Raw genomic sequence first — 15,995 nt, 5'->3', positions numbered from 1 at the left:
GCTTCAAATAACTAGATAAGTGTCTTAAATTATGTTTTGAAACAAGAATTTGGTTTTTCATATCTTAACTTAATATTTACAATATTTACGTACCAATTCTTAGTTTAACTGATTTCAGTATTTAGATTTTCAAATTAGAAACTTCATTAAATAAGAATTTGATTTAATTTATGTCATTTTGATCTCAATTGAATATTGCCATTTTTTTAATTCAAATAAAAACTTAAATCCAATAACTGCTCGAAGCAACATCTTGGTTTTTAATTTAAGAAACTTTGATCATTGCCTAATTTTGACAACATTTCGTATTTTATTATTAAAATCTAGTTATTTCAGTACTTAGATAATATATGTCTGTTTGAAAACCTGAGTTAAAGCCCTTCTTGAAATAAAATTAGTTTTTATATGGCTGACTTTAAGCTAATACGAATTTAGTTTTTAATTTCGGACAACGATTCGTAAGTAAGTTAAGTTCCCTCATTTCTCTGAGTGTACTTGTGCAGCATATGCAACTGCCACACACACACACACTCACACCCTTCCGAATGTGTAGAAAGTCATTTTTTGAATGCACACAATTTGAGTGGTGAACTTTTGTGGACAATTTGAAAGTTTGTAAGGCAGATCCGCCAGATTCATTGATGTGAGACTGGCAAATGCGCTTTTTGATAGACAGATTGGCTGGTCGAGCTAAACTTTTTCCCGGCATTCCGTTTCGCCATTTTATCGGAGAGTGTTTGCGCAGCTCTTGACGTAAATCCAACTAACTACAGCTCAATTTGACCTTCACTGCCAGGGGGCAAATTATTATAGGGGGCGGTGTGGCGTGTGAGTCGAGAGGACAGGGGCCGAAATGCACTTAGAACATGCTGATAGCTCGCTATCGCTTGAAGCTGTCTAGATGCTCATCAATATGAAAGCCCCCCAAACGCTACCCACATGCATATTTATGACTTGCAGCAATAAAAAGATTTTCGGCTTGACATGAGCTGCACATATTGAAATTGTCGGCAGGGATCCTCACCCCAACCCTCCAAACGACCTCCAGCCCAGTCAAGTGGCACAAATTGCATGAGCCACACACTATGGCACGTGTGCATATCGTATGAGACCCGAGCTGATACACTTTATGGCCATTGCAGATACAACAGCAACAGCAACAGCAACAACAACTACGTTCCACAGCCAACAGCAACGCTGTCTAAAACAAGCACATAAATTGACGTAACTTCCAGCGCAGCATTGTCCTGTGTTCGGCGACGCATCTTAATTATTGCACAACTCTCGGTTTACCAGACAATTGTATCTACAGAATTATCGAACAAAGAGGTTTGTCATTTACACGCAACACGGTTATCCAGATAAAACAAGTAATAATTCGTGGCAAGCTCTCGTTGCATAAATTCTAGCTTCATTCTGTATAAGCACAATCATTACACACAAATGCACGCAGCGAATGTGCCTCTCCTTCCCCACGCTATTTATATATTTATAGTCCACTCTTAGTGAAATGTCGAAAGATATCAACAAATAGTAAAAAAATACGTCATAACTAGGAGAATACATATTTCAAATTTTAAGCCTGCTGCTATCGACGCGTAGATACAGAATCAATTTACTCTGCTCGTCATGTTGATCAAAAATATATGTACCATAAGGACTCGCAGAAGCCTCCTTTTGCCTGTTCCATACAAATGTACAAAGACAGCTACTCTTTATTGAGTACAGCGTATAATAAGGGCATAGCGAACAAATCTCATCCTCTATGATAGGAAGAGTTTAGACAAGGGCTGCTGAACAGAAACTGGATAAGCATATTGCGATGCTACACTCAGCGAAAAATCGAAAAATGTTGTGGCCAAATCGAATAAAAACGGATATAAAAGCTAGTATAAATGTCTTTAGCTGACAGTGAAATCCCTTTGCAAGAAATTTAGCTGAATTCCGACCTAAATACACTACTTGATGTCAGAAATCGATTTTACTGTCTGAAGATTCTTGCTTTAAGTACTTTCTGCTCATTCCATTTACTTATTTCACTCCTTCATTTACTTTAGCAATATTCAAGAGCGAACTGTACTTGAAATGTCAGAAAGCAAACGTCATTTTCGTTCGAGTGTAACCCTATAAAAGTTAGATGGCTAGTTTGTAAGTCTAATAAAGACAAATTGAGTAGGCTCAATCAATGGGTCTTAATAGTCAATATATGTGTATAAACCATGACGACATTTCACAAGATCTCGAGAGAGGACAAGTGCAATGCTCATAGAACTGAATGTACTTAATGTGCAGTCATTCGCATCAGGTTTGATTAGTTTGTTTACAACATACTCGAGTCTATACAAACGGGGAGTGTCATTAAATTTGCTCTGGCACTTTAGTCGTAGCTACTTAGTTTGTTTTATGTGCATAGAAATAGTTAATTTTACGACTATCGTCGCTGTTTTTATTGCTCTCCCACATGTTGTCATCTGTTTGTTGGCAGCTCGAAATAATCTGTCCCAAACAACCTGTATCGCTTAGAAATTCCCAATGGAATGTTTATTTCAAAAATATAACCAAAACCCGGCCACATTTCTCGCATGTGCGAGGCGTATAAATTTGTTAACAGCTCGAAAAATCAAATATATGTTAATTTGCAATGCAAATGGCAAATCGCTCCATTATAAATAGACTGACTTACCTGTAGCTCGTTATCTTATTTCACTATCTGAACGACGGCTTTAATTATGCAAATAACTGGCGCCAGCAAAAAGTGCTAAAAATCTAAATAAATAAACAAAACAGAAAATAACGACATGATCAAATTGAACCCTTAAAGAGCTAATGACAAATTACAAACATATCGAAAAACAATCCACACACACACTGAAATAAAAGTGTATTACGCGTTGATACCCTGTAGAAATACATAAAAGCCTATCAAGTATAATCGCATATTTTTAAGACTTATACTATAAGCATTACTGACGTCTGTTTACATTAACGCATATGTAATATCTTCAATAATTATAATAATAATGCTGTATTTGCGATTGCCCGGTTGTCAGCCTGCTTTTTTTTTTCATTTTATTATTTATATCAGATGCAAATATTGATGTTAACAAACAGTCGGTTTAATTCATTTAATTAATTACAGTTCGCATTAAGCTATGGGCCCATGAGATTTATTTATGATTTAAAATTCAAACTTATTACCAGTCGATAGTGCCCGGCTAGAATATACCCTGGCACAACAAGAATTTATTGACTTTTTAGGGGTTACAAATCGTAAGCGTAACGATATTTGTAATTGCCGATATGAATATCCATTTTATACATTGAGAATTATCGACAGGTTAAGACGTAGCTAATGAAATGGGGCTGGATATCGATTAATACCGATTATAAGTTATCGATATTTATCGAATATAAATGTATGATTTTAATCGAATTTACATAATCTAAAGAATATCGATATTTGTCGACTATCCAAAATATATATTTATTGATTTTATAATATCGATAACTGTATAATCGATTGTAAAATATCGACACTATATTTAATTTAATATCCATTTTTATCGATTATACAATATACAAATTAATCCATAATATAATATACATGTTTCTCTTTCATATGATATGAACACAAACCGATAACACCATATAAATTTTGCTTGATTATAAAACATTGACCCTTAGAACATTTTTTTACTTTTTAAAACTTTTCGATATTCTAAGGCGTAGTTAATATTGGAATAAAAATGGTTTACGTATACATATACAAATGTACAGATATGAACCTATCCAGAATATAGATATTCGACTTTATTCTAAGCATACTTTAAGCATGCCCACCAAATAAATCGAATAAAATATGAAGGAAGCAAGTGAAACCTTGAATGTTGCCTGCAGTTTATTTGTAGACAAGTTTCTAGCCGCTTCCCCGACTCCCTTAAAGTTGGTTAAATATAAATTATGATCTTAATCAAATCAGTTGGAAGCCAAACAAAATTTTAGGCGGTCATAAGGATGCCACCAAATTAAATGTTTGTTTACTTTGTTGACAAATTAAAAAAAAAAAAAAAAACAAACAAAAAAAAAAATAATAATAAATATAATAACCAAAGCTTGTAGGACGGAGATGGTATTTACAATAATTTATTCATTATGCAGTGATACAAGGAATTTCAAGAGCGAGCAAAAGACTTAAATTAACTTTTGCAAAGCAGCCCAAAAAAGTATGCTACAAAAAGTCAATCAGCGCAAGCTGAGAAAAGGGAACACTTACTGGCCAATGCGTGCGTGTGTGTGTGTGTGTGTGTTTTATTGCGTGTGGATTAGAGTGCGTGTGTGTACTTGTGTGTAAGAGATTAGCGATTCAAGTCGCTCAAGTTATAACCGGTTGCGTGTTGCATTAACTTTGCTAATGGAAAAGTTGGCACCCATTAAAGCAAGCAACGAATATCGAAAATTCTAGGTAAGCATAAAAGCAGATTGCTCTCAGGGATACCGCAGGATGCGGTGTAAGTGTTTGTGTATATATATATATGTGTGTGTGTGTGCGCGCGCGTCCACGGTACATTGGTTTTCATTTCACTTAAGCCTTGTTGTGGCAAAACCCAGCAAGCAACCGGCAGCCGGCAGCAACCGGCAGCCGTAGCAACATTTTATGGCATCTTCGGAAAGAGTTTTTTTCCGGTATTTGATTCGAATGGCAGACAAAATGCTGTCTACTTAGGCGCGCAAATCAAATGGATGAGCTCCATAAAAGGCAGGGGTCATTCGGCGACCTTTGACAAATGTGGCGTTACCCAAATCCTCTGACCAGTTCCCAACGAGAACCTAAACGTCAGCACAATGTCAGCAACATTCAGCTTTATGATGGCCAGCTCATCAACAGCCTTAGCGAGCGGACACACTTTAACAAAGTGCTACACCTAGAAAAATAAATTGCCTTTTACGAATCATATTTGGCCATAAAATAGTTCCGAAGGAATAATTGGTTTTAGGTGCCCTAACATGGAGTGAGTTTTATCTAATCTAGCATTGAAGCCCTGGACTAGACTAAACGATACCCATTTCTTTGAACTACTTTTGAATTGAACCCATTATAGTCTGGAATTTCAACATTATATTTTCCGCAAACTCACAAATTTGTTGCACTAGGAAATTTTCGAAAAATTCTTAAGCTTCACAGATGCGTTAAGCAAAGTTCACGAATGGAGACTTAAGCCAAGGAACTGACCCAGCGCAAACATTTGTCGTGTTTGCAACACTGATTTTAAGACCACATTTGACCATATTTTCTTTTCATATTTTCTCATTAAATGATTCGCAAATTTTGATAAATGAAAATATTCTGAGTGTACGAGCACTTGTGAGCAAATAAATAGCAAAATCATAACAATTATACGCACTCCGAGGCGACAATGCGACACTCACAAAACAGAACAGAGTCGAACTGAAGTGAACTGAACTGAGCTGAACTGAACTGAGCTGGTATGAATCTGTCTCATGGTTTAAGTAGCTCTTAGTTGGGATAATGGGTGCGCGCAGTTGGTACTTGACTGCTGCACAGCCATGGCCCAGACATTATTATTGCCAAAGTCATTAAGAGCGTAAAGGCGGCATCTTATTAACATAATCACATCATATTCGCATCTAGATAATATTCATTCAACAGCAGCAGCCAGAGAGAGAAGGAAAGATAAAGAGAGGGGGAGAGGGAGAGACGCCCCAAGGTCGGGGATCAGCGTGCATATTTCATATTCATTCAGCTGGCAACAAGGACACGAAACGTTTCGAGTGCCAACGGGTCTGTATGCGCATGCAAATACGAGCGAATTGATAACGACTATGGGTTATCCCTTAAAAAATAATTAAGGGTAACTAAAACATTGAAGCCTTCATGCTTGGGAATAACAAAACTAAACCTACAAAAGCATTTACTTAGTTTCATGCTTTCGAGTCGTATGAAAAGAAAGAGGTTAAGTTCAACGATTTATCCATCATTCTTGGCAATTACGAAACTAAAGCTACAGCAAAGCGATTTCGATTTATCTTTGATTCTTGGCAATGACAAAACTAAACTTAAAATTCGATTCGTATTCAATTTTATGCTAGAAAAGTGCTAAATAAATGCAACGCATGTGTATAACCCTTCTCTTACTTTTAAAGGGGTATCTATCAGAATTAGATTGTTATACACGCATTCAAAAACTGAAAAGAGTATATGGGCTTCAGGCAATATTCAGCAAGCTATTCGTATGAACTTTGAGCATTTACTCATATTAGCAACAATTTTAATGTAAACTACTTAAATTGGACTTAAGAATGGCCATGTTATCAGTACTTTTTGCGTTTAAAGTGTATTAAACAGTCGGTTGCAGCCGACTTCAACATTTTGACATGTTTTTCTGCTTGTTTGCATTTTGATGAACTGCGCTTTGTGAACTAATGATTCGATTTTATGCGCAAGCTATGCTCGAACAGGCCAGATTCCGAGTCAACTTTCAGTTCGCAACAAAGAGGCAAGCACTTTGGTCCAATGATACGCTCGATTTGCACATAATTGTGGGATAAGATCTTGCTCAAAATTAAGTATACGCACAGTTGGCTGGCCGCCTGTTGCATCAGCAAATTTTAGAAAATTTAAAAAGCAAATTCAAACGAACGCTTGAACTATATCTGAAATGAAATGAAATACCTCAACTAGAAGGGATTTTTGTTGGAACAGTGTGTTCTTTTTCCAATTTGTTGCTTACATGCTCAAAAAAAAAAAAAAAAATGATTGCCTCGAAAGTTATTCAATATGTTAGCTTAGGGCGGTTATTAAGAGGAATGCGACAAGAAGACTGATGAGAAGCTAGTCGTAAACAAATTTGTTAACATGTGTGTCTGTGTGTGGGCGACAATATTAAATATCACACCAGAGCAAAAGAAAACGAATATACACACACACTCGGATAAAAACAATATTATTTGTGATTGGTGATTTGTTTGCATTGCCAACCCCATGCCCACAGCTAGCAAAGGGGCATATTCTGTTTGTAGTAAACATCGTGTGTAAGGAATGTCGACTATGTTGCCTATAAGTGTTAATCATATCAATATTTATTCCGCTTACAAATTTGATGGTACTAGAAAAAAAGATAGAGAGAGTAATACTCTGTAAAACAGGCTAGAAGACTTAAGACCAAAAAGCAGCGATGCAATTTATTGATTTCTTTTCGACAACTTCTCTCATATTGCCAAAACATTCATTTTTTTTATACCTTCATCAACTACTTTCACAAAGGAAATGCGTTTTAAGCGATCTTAACCATCTGAAAGTTATATATCTTGACGCCTTCTTTAGCCACTTGCTTAACTTAAAGAAGTTCTAAGAGACAGTCTTAAAAATTTGATATATATATACCATTGAATGCCATCTGCACCATCTAAAAGACAATTTCTTAAAATCTTCAACTAATTTTAAAATTGAAAACGGTTTAAGGCTTTTACAGGGTATCTGCTGGGATAGGCGCGCCCAACGCCCACTCACTTGCTGTCAGTGTCAAACAAAAATTTGGGGTTTGGCATGCTGACTGCCCGTGGTGACAATCGAAACCACAGTCGAAAATTTCGCCGACCCATAAATCACAGGGTGTCACGCTCCAGTGTGGCCAGTTGCGGCCACGGACAGTTGTCCCGGCGTCACTCGGGCGACCAGCTCGACATGTATCATTAAGCCTGTCCAACGAACACAACATATCATATTTTTTGAGTATTTTTTCTGTGCTTTTCTTTAATTTTTTGTTTTTTTGCTTTCGATTCGGTATTGCGTCTTGTCGAGCTCATTCATCAAGCAATGCACAGGACACTTGCTCGGACATGCCCAATGTCCAGCAGCTGCTGTCCATACTGCTGCTGTCCTGTTTATTTAATGTCAAACGCATTTAAGGGTAGTCCTTCGCGTCGGTCTGTTTGCCTTGGGCAGGCCAATGTTGTGAGTGCAATTATGAAAATTAAACCTTTCGACTTACAAACAGAAGAGTTAATTGCTCAGCTCGTTATATCTGATAATTGAGACGCGAAATGAGTTCAGTGCATTTCAATTATGGCATTGAATTTCCAATTGCAGCAATAAAACAATGTACACTCAAACAATAAAGGTATCTATTTCGAGCTTTGAACATCTGAAATCAGCTATATATATCACTTTAGTACTTCAGAGATCTTTCTTATAAGGCCTTTTTTTTCAGAAAAAAGGTTTTTCTTTTCTAAAATTAATTAAACAAATGTTCCAATATTAGGACCAAGACATATTTCTTATGCCAGTTTCATATTATTTGGCTAAGTGTAGGCAAAATCATAATGGGTTGCACAATTGTTACGAATACAACACCACGAATTGCCTTAAACAATGGGCTTAATTTAAGCCCGATGACGATGAAAACTGATTCGCGGCGAAGCATTCAATGCGACTACGCAATAAATAATAAAACGACGTAGACGAGCACGGGTCCGGATTTCAATGGGTTTACAATCCGTCGAAGCCAGAGGAACGCGGACAGCTTGAGCGCCACAGGCTGCGACGTAATTTCCCATTCTCTCTGTCTAATATGACCGTGTGGCATGCGGCGAGTGGCGTGTGGCAAATGCCAATTCATTTAACGTTCATTTATAACGTTTTAATTTATGCAAATTGAAGGTTGTTCGACCAGGTTTTACCGTTAGCAATAATTTGACACATCCTGTTACGCAGTAACAATCTAACCGGAACGCCATTTGGCACTGTCATCATCTGAATATTTTAATATATTCGCCTAGCTGATAGATGAACTTATTACACTGCCAGATGGTGAAACTGCCATCTAACCCCATTAACTTAGCATAGCTTTAGGCTGTAAGCATTTAATGAACGGAACTGAATACCTTTAGATCGATTACAATTGATTCACCTGGCGATACTTAACATAGGATACTAAGCGCATTATAGAGCATTCTGAGTCCTGATTACCACTTAATAAATTAAAGTTTTTAAAAAATATTCGATACATATTATTTATAGAATGTATGTAAAACAAAGTTACTTAAAACTAATCAGATTTTACTTATATAATATCATGAACTTTATATGCTTTTTGAACCTGGAAGAGCAGAAGAGTTTGAAGAAGTAAAGATATCTTAAAGAATTTAAAGTTTAAGTAGATAAAACACAAATGAGTTGTGAATCAATTCTACTTAGAGAGCTGTATGATATAGTAGTCCGATTCATAGTATATATAGGCAGCGTATAGAAAGGATATGTTCTATCTTCAAAAACAAAAACTGTCTTTTAACTGAATTTACAACCGATGATTGCCTTGAGAGCTATATGTTATCGTTAATCGATCATAGTTAAAAGACAATGTATATACAACTTGCACTAAAAATGTCTTACTGAACACTGTTAATACTTAAAAAGAATATATATTCTCTATGGAATATGTTTGAAACTTACTCAACACTGTTTATATTAAACAAGATGTATGTATATTCCTCAGTTACCGCGGAGATGCTATTAAAACTGTTCAAGAATATTTAGTCCTTATATAATTGCCGTAGCTGTCGCCCTCAATGCGTTAGAAGATTTCCAACAAAAGAAGCAAACTCATCGCAAGAGTATTATTTAAGATAAGAATGACAGACTAAACTCTTAAGATGGGCTACAACAAAACGCCTATCAGTTAATTATGTCCAAAAATTTGATAAGTAAAGCATAATAAGTGCAAAGGTAGCCGAGCTTGGGGCAGACTTTTATGGCTTTGACAGCTGACAGCTTTATTGTGTGCTGTACATCAGAGCTGATGTGCTTCTCAGAGCTTATGCATATCGCACAACTTACACTTCAGTTACTACGATTATGTTTAATTAGGTGCGTTGTTTTAATTGCAGCATTCAAATGCAAATGGCAAATGGAAAGTGGGAAATGGCCAACTGCAGACCAAAACTCAATTAAGCAAACGCATTTTGAGCAATGCCAGCTTCAATTAATTACTCTTGTTCCTCGCATTTGCCGTTCGTTGACTCGACTCGAATGTCAGCAGCTTGAGCCTGGGCACATTGTGTTTGTCTGTCAACTTTTATTTAAATGGATTAATAAGAATGACCAACTTTATCTTCGTGTACCTGGGCATTAAACCGAGCTGAGGCTCAGCGAGAGGCGTTGATAACAAGCCAGCCAAAGTCAAAGGTAAGTAATTTAATTAAGCACCATCCACCAATGACTGCAAGCCTCAGGAAATTATACACTTTAAGAGTCGTTGCCATCTTTATAAAGTATCTACCTTGATTGATTGACTAACTGACTGTTTGACGATCAACACAAGCGAGTGACGGATGTAAGCGAAACTTTACGTTTCTCACAGTATTTTAGCTCTTATGACGTAACTGATCAGTTGAATGGGGTTTGGAAATCTATTTGTACGCCGTGAGAGATAGAAAGCTATATTTTTCACAGTAGTTGGCATATATGGCATAATCGAACAGCCAGGCGCGGTTTTAGAAAAAACTTCTAACGCATTGACAGACCGATTGATTGAGCGCACAACGCAAGCGGTAGCAGCTCGGCAACGACATCATTTAAGCTAAGTAGTTACCTTTAATAATTTAAGTGAGTAGTTGGAGATTAAAAGTGTCAAATGGGTGGAGAACTTTTACAAGTTACTTTTTCATTATTTAATCGATTGACTACAGCTTTAGTTTCCAACTAGTTTGTTAAAGTTCATGGAAGTCTGGCTTCATACTTTTTAGAAAATCTTCTCCATCCACACCTCGGGGCTTGAAGGTAGTACCTGCAAATTTGAATATTGCCACGGTAGGCAAGTGGACTTCCGACCAAGTGAAAAACTTGCCAGAGGCCAAGCTGCGCAATGCCCGCTGGTAAAATATTTAATGTGTCGGCGCCAGATTAAAATATTAACTAAATTGTTTTCCTTTCTTGGAATTCAGGTCGCAAAATACGGACTTCAAGTGGCACGCCAATCAGGATGCAATTTAACAACAGCTGTCGTAGACTCCATTCCACGTCCGTTTAATCTAAGCTAAACGGCAAACATTTTGTTTTTGCTATCTCATAACAATAATAAGAATTAAAGCAATGGAATTGCTGCGCTTTGCTGGGTTTCCTTTTGAAAAATTTCTCTCTGGTAAATAAGTAAGTGAACAACCGCATGAATAAACAAAAGAGCTTCGGCGATAACCCAGCCCACGGCGCCTACTTTGCTGGCTTTCATTGAAAATTATGCAAATGGCATGTGTGTGTGAGTGTGTGCGTGAGGAATTGCTGACAGGCCGGGAATACGGAAAACTGTTTTGACGAGCGCGAATAATCTGATGTAAAAGTGTGCTTCCCTTATAATTTGCATTTTTTCTAAAATAAAAGTTAAAAAAAAACTTGACTACACCCACCTTCAACATGAACGTAATCAACATCAAGCGGGGCTGTAGCCTTTTAATTTTGTTTCATTTCTTTAGTTTCAAGTATTCATCTGCTGTGAGCTTTTCTGGCTTAGCGCCGCTTTTACCTTTTTTGCTTATTTGAGGTGTTGTCTTCCCCAGACTGCTGCTGCAATAAGCAGAAAGAGGCTCTAGAATGGAGTTACCAACTAGGGGATACCCTGAAGACTCTTCTGTGCAACAGCTATAAAATGGTACTTGTTTTATATCCCATTCTAAAAGCCTCTAGCTCTTAAAGCATAAGAGATTCGGTTAAGAAAAAAACAGAATTTCTATATCGATTGGAAATGGAGCAAGCTAACGACTATCAAAAGCAAACTCAAACTTAGCGAGCACTGGGAGGAACTAAGGTCTGAGATCCTTTCATTCATACATACGTATGGACGAAAAGACTAACGGGCATGTCTAGTTTGATACGGCTTCATTGGGTCGGAGATGCTTTCTTTTGCCTGTTACATTCATTTGCACAAATACATCATACCCCTTTTTACCCATCTTAAATGGGTTTAGGGTATAAATTATAAGCAGGCCAGATTGTTGTTGGGCGAGATTTTTCAAGGCTTCTTTCTGTCTGCCTTCTGCAGCCGAATGCATAATGAATCAAGTCGGATGGCTGAGGCACAATCTAAAAGCCAAGTGGCCAGCTTAACATAGTTTCACGAAATGAATTTCCACATTTTCAAATCGCATTAGGACTAAAAGTTTGAGCTGAGATTTAATGAATGTACATGCGAGTTTTTAAAGTAACCGCAACATGTGCCAAACATTTATATTACAATATTTATGATGCTTGTTGTAAATCACATTTCTCGCTCCATGGCCTATTTTACGTGCACTCGAATAAATTCAGAAAATAAATTCAACGAGCCAAATATTTTTAGTCATTATTGATAGAACGCAAAAAACAAACCTAAAAGTATGGACTTTTTTAGGAAAATATATATAACAGTAAATATTTTCATACAGTCCAAATTTCTAAAAAATATGCTTTAAGGCAATAAGACTCAGGTATGGTAAATGGTTTTCGTATCAATAAGTATATTAAGCTGGCAGTTCCGGAATTAATCTGTTGCATGTAGAAATATAGAATTATTGTATTTCAAATTGCATTTATCGTCATATTCCTGTAGACTTCTGGTGATTAAACTTCCTTCTTCTATTAATCGTAGAACTATGCTGGACCTAGTATTTATTAATAAGTTAATTATGTTTGAAATCAACTCTTCTGGGCTTCAGTCTCTTCTCAGTCTCTCCTCTGTCTCTTCTCTGTATCTTCTCATCACTGACTCTTCTATTTTCGCCTCCATAAAGCGTCCGATTCTATCCTCCGCAAACTTTGCTATAATCTTAAGTATGGCAAATGCCTTAGGCCCCTTCAAAGCTTTAAACAGGTGATAAATGCAAGCGATAAAGTAAAGTTCGCTTTTCCCTATATTTATTTATGGCATCACTTCAGTTTTTTTTCACATTTGCATTTATGTATTTTCCCTTATTTTTTTTTTGAGTGTAGCACATGGATAGCACGTACTGCCGTCATCCATTTATGCCGGAAAACATTCTGAATAAATATGTGTAGCTTAAAAAGTTGTAACAGTCCACAGCACAACAATGTTTAAAACTTGTAGAACAATATTCAAAGTTTATTTATACGCATATTAAAATGAACGTGTGTACATATTTTTAAGAAATATGTATACATATATATTTATATATCAGTGTGTGTGTGCATATAAATTGCGAATATTCAAACAAAAATTGATCTGTTTACAAATAGAATTTTTTGTACATTTTTCACATTCTTGTGTTGCATCAAATTGTGAATTGATGAAAAATTAATTCCTCGGTCCATTGAGCCAATATAATTTTTTATTGCTCTCTCTGTTAGCTCTCCCTCTCTCTCTCGCTCTCTTACGCTCTCTCTCTCTCTCTCTCGCTCTCCCTTCTCTCCCACCGATGTGCCTCCAATTAAGATGTATATTCGCATATATTTACATTTATTATTATTTATTTGGCTGTCACAGTTGGCGTCATAAACATATTCGAATTCGGCGCAATTAAACAAGAAAATTCCAATTTTCTGAATTAACCACAACATTTTCTATAAATTCAGCAAGAAAAATCTTTTTGAAATATATAAGCGTATCTTCTTGCATTAATTTTAATTTTGGCAGACGCTTGCCAAGGGGCACGTGTATAAAACTTTTGGGTGATTTTACATTTTGAGCGAATAATAAATAACCAAAAGCTACTAAGTGGTAAGTGGCATTTGGCATGTGGCATGTGGCAGGCAGCATGCGTCCATTAAATATGCTGTTACAACTTTTTTCTTATTTACTTAATTAATAGCTAAAGATACAAATTATTAAAGTTCTAATGAGTTTGCCCGCAGCAACTTGGCAAATGGAAAAAGGACAAGCGCCAAAATGTGCAGTCAAGTTCAAGTTCCTAAACTTGGCTAACAAATTGACAAAGTTGACATTTGGCTTTTGGCCTCAGACGTTTCATAAAACGCAGTGTATTTTGTGTAGGTTGGGGTATCTGCAGCTGTAACAAGCTCTTGTGACAGTCAGCTTTAAGCGCTTTGTGGCTACTTCACACTAAATTCCCACACTTTAAATCTATAAAGCTCATGAAAGCTCTGCAAATTGTAAAAGTTTCAATGAGAAATAAATTTAATTTAATGAAAACATATCGGAATCAATATCATACAAGTTTTTTATATATATCTTTTTTATAACTTTTCCATGGGCTTTTTCAAAGATGTCCCTTCTCTCATTTAATCTCTGCTAGCTCTTGAAAGCTCTTCAAATTATAATTAAACAAACTTAAAATATCATGAAAGCTCTACAAATGTAAATCAAATAAATATTATTGAAATATTGAACTATTAATTACATATTCAGAATATATATACTAAGTATTATATAGATTGTTATATATCTTTATTCAGAAAATTCTATAGAGCTGCTTTAAAGTTGATCCGCTTCCACCTTACAAAGCTTATGAAAGCTCAAATTAATAGATAATATCACCTAAAGTTAAGTTTAATTTGCTTTTACTTTCCCTCTAATAACAGTATAGAAGCCTTTGCAAGAAAAAACTATGAAAGCTCATAAAAGCCCAAGTGAATTAAATGTGCAAGGATTCTTATTACACAAACTTAAAGCAGTCTTTAGGAAAAGGTTATTTAAAAAAGTTTCCACCCCTATTGAAACTCTTGAACTAGCTGTACGCGTTGACCCTTATCAAGGGCCGCAGCGATAGGCACAGCATATCTGAAGTGCGAAATTTCACACAAGCTAACAGAACTACCGGATGTCGCTGTGGGCAAAACAATTTTTGATTAATTCAGACACGCAGAGGGTAGAGCCCAGCGGCAGTGTGGCACGCTTTATTGGGATCACTGTAAAATTAATTGAATTTTACTTTGGCATTCGTTTCGATTTGGTGCCAAGCAACTGGGGGGCATATGCCTACAGCTGTGCGGCATATTAATCGCTGTCAATTGGCAATGGGGCAGCAGAGGGCAACGCGGGCTCAAGTAAACCACAGAAATAATTGTCAATAACAATGGCACATTATATAAGACCATTAGCCCCATCCCCACACAAACACACGCATAGAGTAAACAGGACTTGTACATAGTTTTGGTTTTATTTACCCTAGATTAGATCTCCAACTGGCAATGACATGCAAAAAAATGTTGTAGCCCAACATAATTAAAAGCAAGCCAAATATTTGTTTTCTTTTGAAAGCAAACTAAACACATATTTGACTTTGAGCGGTCAAATACACTTTAATAAGCACCAGAAAAAATAGCAGAGCTACAGCCTGACCCATCCACTACACCCAAATACAGCCAATGGTCATTAAAAAAACAAGTCGGAGTGCCAGAAGGGAAGATATGCTGTCCTGACAAACATTCTAGCTTCCTTCTACACATACAATCACAAAGGCACATACACGCACAAATACGCTCACACTCACACACACACGCCGCAAGTTGTGCTTCATCCTCCCACTCTATATATGGAATATGCGTTCCTGATAAACTTCTCTGTTTATAGTCGGATCTTAGTGAAAGTTTCAGTTCTTAAATATGCCTCACAAAAGTGTTTAGATACCTCTAAAAGTAAGTTGTTTTTCCAATTAAAGCAAAATTGAAGGAGTTTTTGAAGAAATTAAATATTTATAATCTACATACACAAAACGCGAGCCTATATTCCAAGTTTGCTGTATCTACCTCTGAAAATCTTTAAGTTATGCCTTAAAATCAAAGTCCAAAATATATATTTATCGATATTTTGAAAATGGCAGGAGATATTGGCTTAGTACAATATATATTTGAGGTCTGCTCCTTCCTTCTATCGATATATGCAAATGGTTTGGAATAATAAATATTTTAAATTTCTAGTCTCCAGCTTTTGCATTTTCCGATATCTTCAAACAGATGGTGTCCTTCGCTAAATAATTATAATAGCCGCAGCAAGAGCATAAACAACAATGTGCCACAAGGGAAACAGGTGCGT

General features: G+C 36.3%; 1 protein-coding gene across 5 annotated transcripts in view; it reads right to left on the bottom strand.

Annotated features, from left to right (window-relative positions):
* The window catches only part of LOC6635932 (G-protein coupled receptor dmsr-1), a 91,731-nt gene that overhangs the window by 22,048 nt on the left and 53,688 nt on the right, over positions 1-15,995 (bottom strand). For 3 of the 5 annotated variants that reach the window (XM_015168817.3, XM_070209825.1, XM_070209824.1), the window contains exon 3: positions 2,684-2,766. The exons of the other annotated variants lie outside the window; for them this stretch is intronic. The gene's annotated coding sequence lies outside the window, so the exon portion shown is untranslated. The remainder of the gene's footprint in view (positions 1-2,683; positions 2,767-15,995) is intronic. 5 annotated transcript variants of the gene reach the window in all.

This window comes from Drosophila virilis, chromosome 5, assembly GCF_030788295.1.
Source record: "Drosophila virilis strain 15010-1051.87 chromosome 5, Dvir_AGI_RSII-ME, whole genome shotgun sequence".
NCBI classification, from domain to species: Eukaryota; Metazoa; Arthropoda; class Insecta; order Diptera; family Drosophilidae; genus Drosophila; species Drosophila virilis.
Note: the sequence above shows the minus strand (reverse complement) of the source record. Positions and strands in the feature narration are given on the sequence as shown.